At 41.8% G+C, this 6,849-nt stretch overlaps 1 protein-coding gene across 1 annotated transcript in view; it reads left to right on the top strand.

Annotated features, from left to right (window-relative positions):
* RHAG (Rh-associated glycoprotein) overlaps nt 1–6,849 on the top strand; it is a 46,094-nt gene that overhangs the window by 6,463 nt on the left and 32,782 nt on the right. The window lies entirely within an intron of this gene.

Below are 6,849 nucleotides of genomic sequence, written 5' to 3'. Positions count from 1 at the left end.
AATGATTTTTATTATTTTTATATAGCAAAAGATTAAAGTAAAGATGGCGGGTGAAACCCACCTTGTGGTAAGGTGTCACTTTTAGCAGTGGTGTTGCAATGGGGCTGCGGCCCTTACCAGGTGACACCATCAGAGGGGGTGACACCAAAATGACTGACGGTCCGTTTGGTGTCGACCGCCCCTTCCCCCCCAACATGACCGATGGCAGTGAAGTGCATGTAACGTCATTACGTGTGCGTGCGTAATGACATCATGTCCTGGTGACGCCCCTGCTTTTAGGTATAACTCTAGTCAAACATTTTTGTTTGTAGCCCTTCTACAATCTATCTAAAATAACGTTTGCCTTCTTTCTAAAGTTCTACTATAACCCTTCCTGATATTATTATATTCCACAATACCCAATAATTAGTGACTAAGAAATTAAAAATACGCATGAGTTATAAGAAGCAATGCCAATGTAAACCAGAATTCACAAATGTTTTCATTGGTTGTGTTCCATTCCTATTAGTTATATTGTATCTTCAAGAGTGACTTATTTGACATCCATTAGGAGAGCATTACATGTCAACACGTTCTGTGAAGTCACGCTTTTCCTAAGTTGAGGGCGAAGCTCTTTGCATTTAAACGTCAGCAATCGAAAAGCTATGGCTGAAGAGGAAATCCTGTGCTGTGGATGAAATTAGACATGGCCAAGTGGAATATTTCCTGTGATAAAACGTATTTTGGTTGCGGCAGTAATATTTATTATTGCTGACAGCACTTAGTTTAAAAAAAAAAGAAAAAGCAAAGAAAAATGATCTTTAGTTGCATTTGCAATAGGAAGGGCTAGAGAAGGAAACTTGGAAGTTAAAGGAAGCCATGATGAGAAAATATTGAGGTTGCCGTTCCTGATTTATTTTCCTTCTACAAATGCCGGTTGCCTGACTGACATGTTCACCTTCTTACGTTCTTTGAGTCACTGACCTACAGCACATACAAAGAAAGACCCCTGGCTTTATAACGACCTCACCAATTTGCATGCCTGTTCCAAGACAATAACCCAGTATTAAAGCCAGAGGCTTAGCGTGACAGCCGAGTAACTATCATTTTCAGAAGAAGATCAACAATGGAAGCCTCTGCCTTTCTCTTGTGGCTGCTACACCATTCCCCACAGCCACTTCTCCCCCAGGGGTTCAGCAGTCTAAGGGCCCGTGATGTCATCACATCTTCTAATACAGGTCTATGAGATGTGAGGATGCTGAGAGACATACCACAGCCAGAGCAGAGGGTGAGAGATGGGGGGGGTCAGTGCCACAGGACCGAGGATCAGGTGAGTATTACTTCTTCATTCCTAGAGAAAAACGAGCAGTCAACCGTTACAGTGTGGGGGAAGCCCCACTGCAAGGGTTCATTTAAAAAAATTCTGGAGTTGTCCTCTAATATTTTAAACCAGGATAGCAAAATAACTATTATTCACTGCCTGTTTTCTTCAGTTATACTTGTTCAAGGTCTAGAGATGTCTCCACTATCTCGAGTCATGTCCATATATTGATTTTGCTATATGGGAACTGGAGACATAGGGGTCTATTTATAAACAATTTTCAGGGCCCTTCATCCTGCCAATATCTGTGAGCGTTAATTTTGTGTGAATAATATATTATCTTTTCAGTGTGATTGTATTGTGATGTAATACCGCATTATGGCCAGTAGATGGAGCCGAGGAGCACATCTGTGTAGACAGAGGAAAGTAAGAACGCCCTACATTTAACACCGCTTCGTATCCATGAAAGTGGATTCGGGTGTTCCAGATTAGGTGCCAATGACTAGAACCTCCCTAAGGAGTATGCAGCTGGAACCTGTTTTAATTAAACCCCAGAGAGCTCAGGCTTGCGGTTTTCTTTGTTCTTGACATGTGTGTTGTCATCATGCCAAGATCAGAGGAGCCTTTTAGAAAGAAAGTGGTGGATGCCTATGAGTCTGGCAAAGGATTTGAAAAGATCACCTAATTTTTTGAAACCAATAATTCCACTGTAAGGAAAATGATCTACAAGGGGCATAGACTTCAAACAGAAAGAGATTGCATCAATGTAACTTGCATGGGAGGTGTCCCAGGAAAAAAGCCACTTCAGTCCAAAAGACAATATCAGAGCAAGACTACAGTTTGCTGTTGAACATATAGGCAAAGAATAGTGTGCTCTGGACTCATGAATCATAGAGTGGTTTGGCCACAGTAGAAGTTGACCTGTTTGATGCAAGACAACATTTCAAGAGAAGAACCTCATACCAACTGTGACACATGGTGGTGGTGTTGGTGTTCTTAGCTGCTTCAGAACCTGGGCAGCTTGCAGCCATTGAGTCAGCTATGAAGTCTGCATCATGTCAAAGTGAGGCCATCCTCTAAAAGTTAGACCTGAAATTGACCTTTCAACACAACAATGGCCCAAAGTACACTAGCAAATCCACTGAGGAATAGTTCAAAAAAGAAAAAAAATGGAGGTATATGGACTGGCCTAGCCAAATCTCTGATTCAAACCCAGCTGAAACATAGTGGAGGATTTAAAACAGCCAGTTCATGCAAGGAAACCCACACATTTCTTGTAACTGAAGGATTTTCGAATGGAGGAGTGGTGAAAAGTAATTTTACTGAGTTGATGGCAGAGGCTGGTGGGCGGCTATGCAAAACGCACACAAGAAGAAATTTCTGTTAAAGGGGGTTTTCTTTCGAAAACTCCAATTTTCTAATCCTCATCGAGTTCACCAATGCCCTTCACTGCACTTGTGTGGCTTCAGAAGCCTTATTGAGGTCTCCAGTTCTCTTTACTGCACCTGCGCAGGAGGACACTTTTCCTACTCTGGTGGCCATATTGAGTGGGGCAACTCAGATTAATAACGTGCTGGATTAGTCTAATTTTAGGTGATTATAATACTTTATTGCTGTCTGGTACGTATATAGGAAAATACCACGGGTGGCGCACACACACTAGAGACAACTCATCCAAACCTCTTACTGGCCAGTCAACCGGGTGTGACATCATTGGTGATCTCCAGAAATGGGAGTTTTCAACAGAGCAAGGGCAATACCAGCTTCTGAGGCCAAGGGTGTACTTGCTTATTTCCATTTAGACAATTACAGTTTTTGATACTTTTGTTTAATATATGATCGAAAACCCAAATTTTCTTGTGTTTTTATTTAAGTGTATCACATTTATCTGTAGGCACTGTTAGAATAAAAATGTCATGGTTGCCTCTTCAAATATTCTGAAAAAAATCAACAATTCCCATTGGGTGTACTTACTTTTTCACAAGACTGTACACGCACAGTTGAAAGTACCAGCTAATTAGCCCAGTTGCTTTTTAAAAGTCCAGAAACCGAGTGAGAAGCATGTTTAAAACTTGACAACGAGGCTTGATGCAGAAACCAGTGTTGCTTGGGTTTTTGCAGCAGGTGGCAGGTTGCTTTAAGAGACCATAGTTGGTAGACAAAGCTATTAGGTGTACTGGAAGTTTGGCGAGCCTATTAATGCCTTGTGCAAATAAAAATCATCTTTAGGCAGTCAGATCTTTTTCTAACATCTGGTTGCTATATGTGTGGCCAACATAAAGGCGTTCTCTGGTTATATGCACCACTTAATTCTTATAAAAAGGCAGGAGAAGGCTGATGTTAATATTAAACCTAACTCCAAGAGAAAGTTATTTATTGTAGCTCTGGTGGGGACGGCACCACCCATTGATTTCATTAGTTAAAAGTGTGGCTGGTCTAAAGTGTGGAAGGTCATGAAAGGAGAACTATGAGGTGAGTGCTTTTCACTCACCTCATAGTTCTAGCTGACTTGTGACAATGAGACTGTCACAGGTCGGCTCAGTAGATCGGGAGGTGAGCGAACATATACCGGCGTTCGCTCACCTCTCGATCCTGTCACTGCTCTCTGCCGTGACAGGGGAGGGGCTGGATTCCCCCCTCCCCGCTCCGATCCACCAGCGCTGACTGGAGGATCGGACGGGGCAGGTACAGCTGGTTCTGCCTCTAGATAGGCAGAGCCAGCTGTCACTCACGCAGCTGGGCCGAACTCAACATCGATGTCAGGATCCGCTCCGGCTGCGGCGTCTCAGTATACTGCGAGCTGCAGCTCACGGTATACTGAGCTTAGGGTAACGGGAGGACGCTAGTTTGTGTCCTCCCGTTACCCTAAGGAGAACTATGGGGAAAAGCCCTGACCCCATAGTTCTCCTTTAAGGACCCTTCCGACCGTCAGCAAGACAACCCGCTCCTTGGATTGTGTATTCTGCATGTGAGGCTACAAATATGGACCTTGTTCAATTGCTTGACCTGTGGCACACTCACATGTGTCTTGCTGGGTGTGCCACTGCAATAGAGTTAAAGGTCCATCAAGCAGGACAACCCAACCAATATCCTGCATCTAATGTAATGGACAGAATCATATCTTTCGGTTTCCCTATGATTACCATGATTAAATGATATTTGTGACTTTCACTGTAGGGACCAGGTTTGGTTGGAATAATATTCAGCTTGTTTGATACAGCTTGTACAGCTTAGGTCGACTGCTGGCCTCAAGTATGTGATGATGGAAAATATTCCGCCCACTGGAATCCTTAATTGGTAAAACAAAGCTTTCATTTCCCTGGACAGCATTAAAATCATTATTATTTGTTCATAGGGAGTTTACAAATGACACTGCTTCTCTTTCATGCAGACTTTCCTTTTTGGCTCGAGAAGGAGGGAAACTCCTGCGATAACAATTTCACGTAGTTCGTGCTTTGGCTTAATAGTCTTTTTGATAAGTCATAAATCAGTAAGGCAGGGCCGAGTTAATTAGATATGTTTTGCGTTGGCTACAGTAGGTGTTTTCCATGGTACAGGCTGACTGTATTGTACTCTAAAACAACCTTTTTCAACCTTTTTTTTTTTTTTAGCCAGTGCACCCTTTAAAGGTATGCAAAATCTTGAGGCACCCCAGGCTAAAGTATCAAAGATTTTAAGGGGGAGCCTAAACAAAAACACACAAGAAGTGGGTTTCCCCTCTCCCATTGAAGTGCTCCCTTCATATCAAGATCCCCCCCTTTACATCAGAAGCCCCATCTTTCACAACATTTGGAGGCACCCCCTGAAGAAGGGTGCCACGGCACCCTGGTTGAGAAAGTCTACTCTAAAACAATACATCTGTCTCTCCGTTATCTATCTATCTAATCTATCTATCTATCTATCTATCTATCTATATCTCATAGATTTTAAGGGGGAGCATAAAAACAAACAAGAAGTGGGTTTTCCCCTTCACATCAAAGTGCTACCTTCAAATCAAGATCCCCCCCTTCAAATCAGAGTTCCCACATCAGAGTTACCCCTTTCACACCAGAAGCCCCCTTTCAAATCAAAGTTCCCACTTTCACAGAATGTAGGAAGAGGAATCACCAGCACTCAGTAGAATAATCCAACATGTCCATTTATTGGACATAGAAGTCACAAAATCACAAGAGCCAACGTTTCGAGACCACGCAGGGTCTCTTCATCAGGGCATAAAAAGTGACACAGAATACTTTTTCTTTAGGAACCCCCTTCACATCACAGACCCACTACCACAAACTTTTGAGGCACCCCCGAGAAAGCCAGAAGGCACACCAGGGTACCACCACATCCTGGTTGAGAAAGGCTGCTCACAAGAAGTGGGTTTCCCCCTTCTCATCGAAGAGCTCCCTTCAAATCAAGATCCCCTTTCACATCAGATGCTCCCTTTCAAATCAGGGTTCCCACTTTCACATCAGATTTTTTTTTTCAAGAGCCCCCTTCACATCAGTCTTCATTCCCCCTTCACATCACAGACCCACTACCCCAAAATTTTGAGGCACCCGTGAAGAAGCCAGAAGGCACACTACATACTGGTTGAGAAAGGCTGCTCTAAAACATCTATCTATCTATCTATCTATCTATCTATCTATCTATCTATCTATCTATCTATCTATCTATCTATCTATCTATCTATCTATCTATCTATCTATCTCCCATTCATTAGAGCTTAGAATGCTGTGTACAAATGAAAGAGAGAGAACTTTAATAAATTAATGAGTTAGGTCACTCAAATTGTCCATTTTGCATTACTGGCTACTGAAGCACAAGCAAGAAAACAGGATTCCTACCTCCTGAACTCTTGAAGTTCTTAAAATCCTGCCATTTATTTGTATAGCGCATTATTAACCCTGATGAAGGGGGCTCTTTTAGTCCCAGAAATACATAGGATGCAATATCTTGTGTCATCTCTGTCATGAAATAAGAAATATTTTTTTTTGGCCTTCATAATCATTGGTGGAACACACCTATTACTCTTCAAAATTGAAAAAAAATCCTGGCAAGGATACTAACCATTACCGACTTTATGTAAAATGACAACAAAAAAAAGGTTTTGACTCAAGATACAATTGAAAGTGGGGACCAATATATGTGATGTGTGCTCAATGATAATGTATCAGGTTTTGGTTCATATATTCTTTATTATGCTCAGGACTAGAACATATAATTTTACAGATACACTTCTTAAAGGTAAATCAGGTGTATTGGAAATATTTCATATGGATATTTTGTATTCCTGTTTCCATCCAGGAGGTGAAGTTTCAGGCTTCTTGTCACATGCACGTACAGGGAGTCCTAATGTGGTTAAAATGATACGAGAGAGAGAGAGAGAGAGAGAGAAGACAGGCTCTATATAACACCAACGATGCATCTCTTTACAAAATGAAGGGAGACAATACAGTTACAATACAAATTCAATACAGAAGGGTTAGGAGGGCCCTGCTTACAAGAGCTTAATATCTATTTATCTCTATATAATATATACTGTGTGTATATGTATATGTATATAT

This window comes from Nanorana parkeri, unplaced genomic scaffold, assembly GCF_000935625.1.
Source record: "Nanorana parkeri isolate BGI_ZX_2015 unplaced genomic scaffold, ASM93562v1 scaffold2594, whole genome shotgun sequence".
Classification (NCBI taxonomy): Eukaryota; Metazoa; Chordata; class Amphibia; order Anura; family Dicroglossidae; genus Nanorana; species Nanorana parkeri.
The sequence above is the reverse complement of the archived record's forward strand: the minus strand, read 5'-3'. Positions and strand labels throughout refer to the sequence as shown.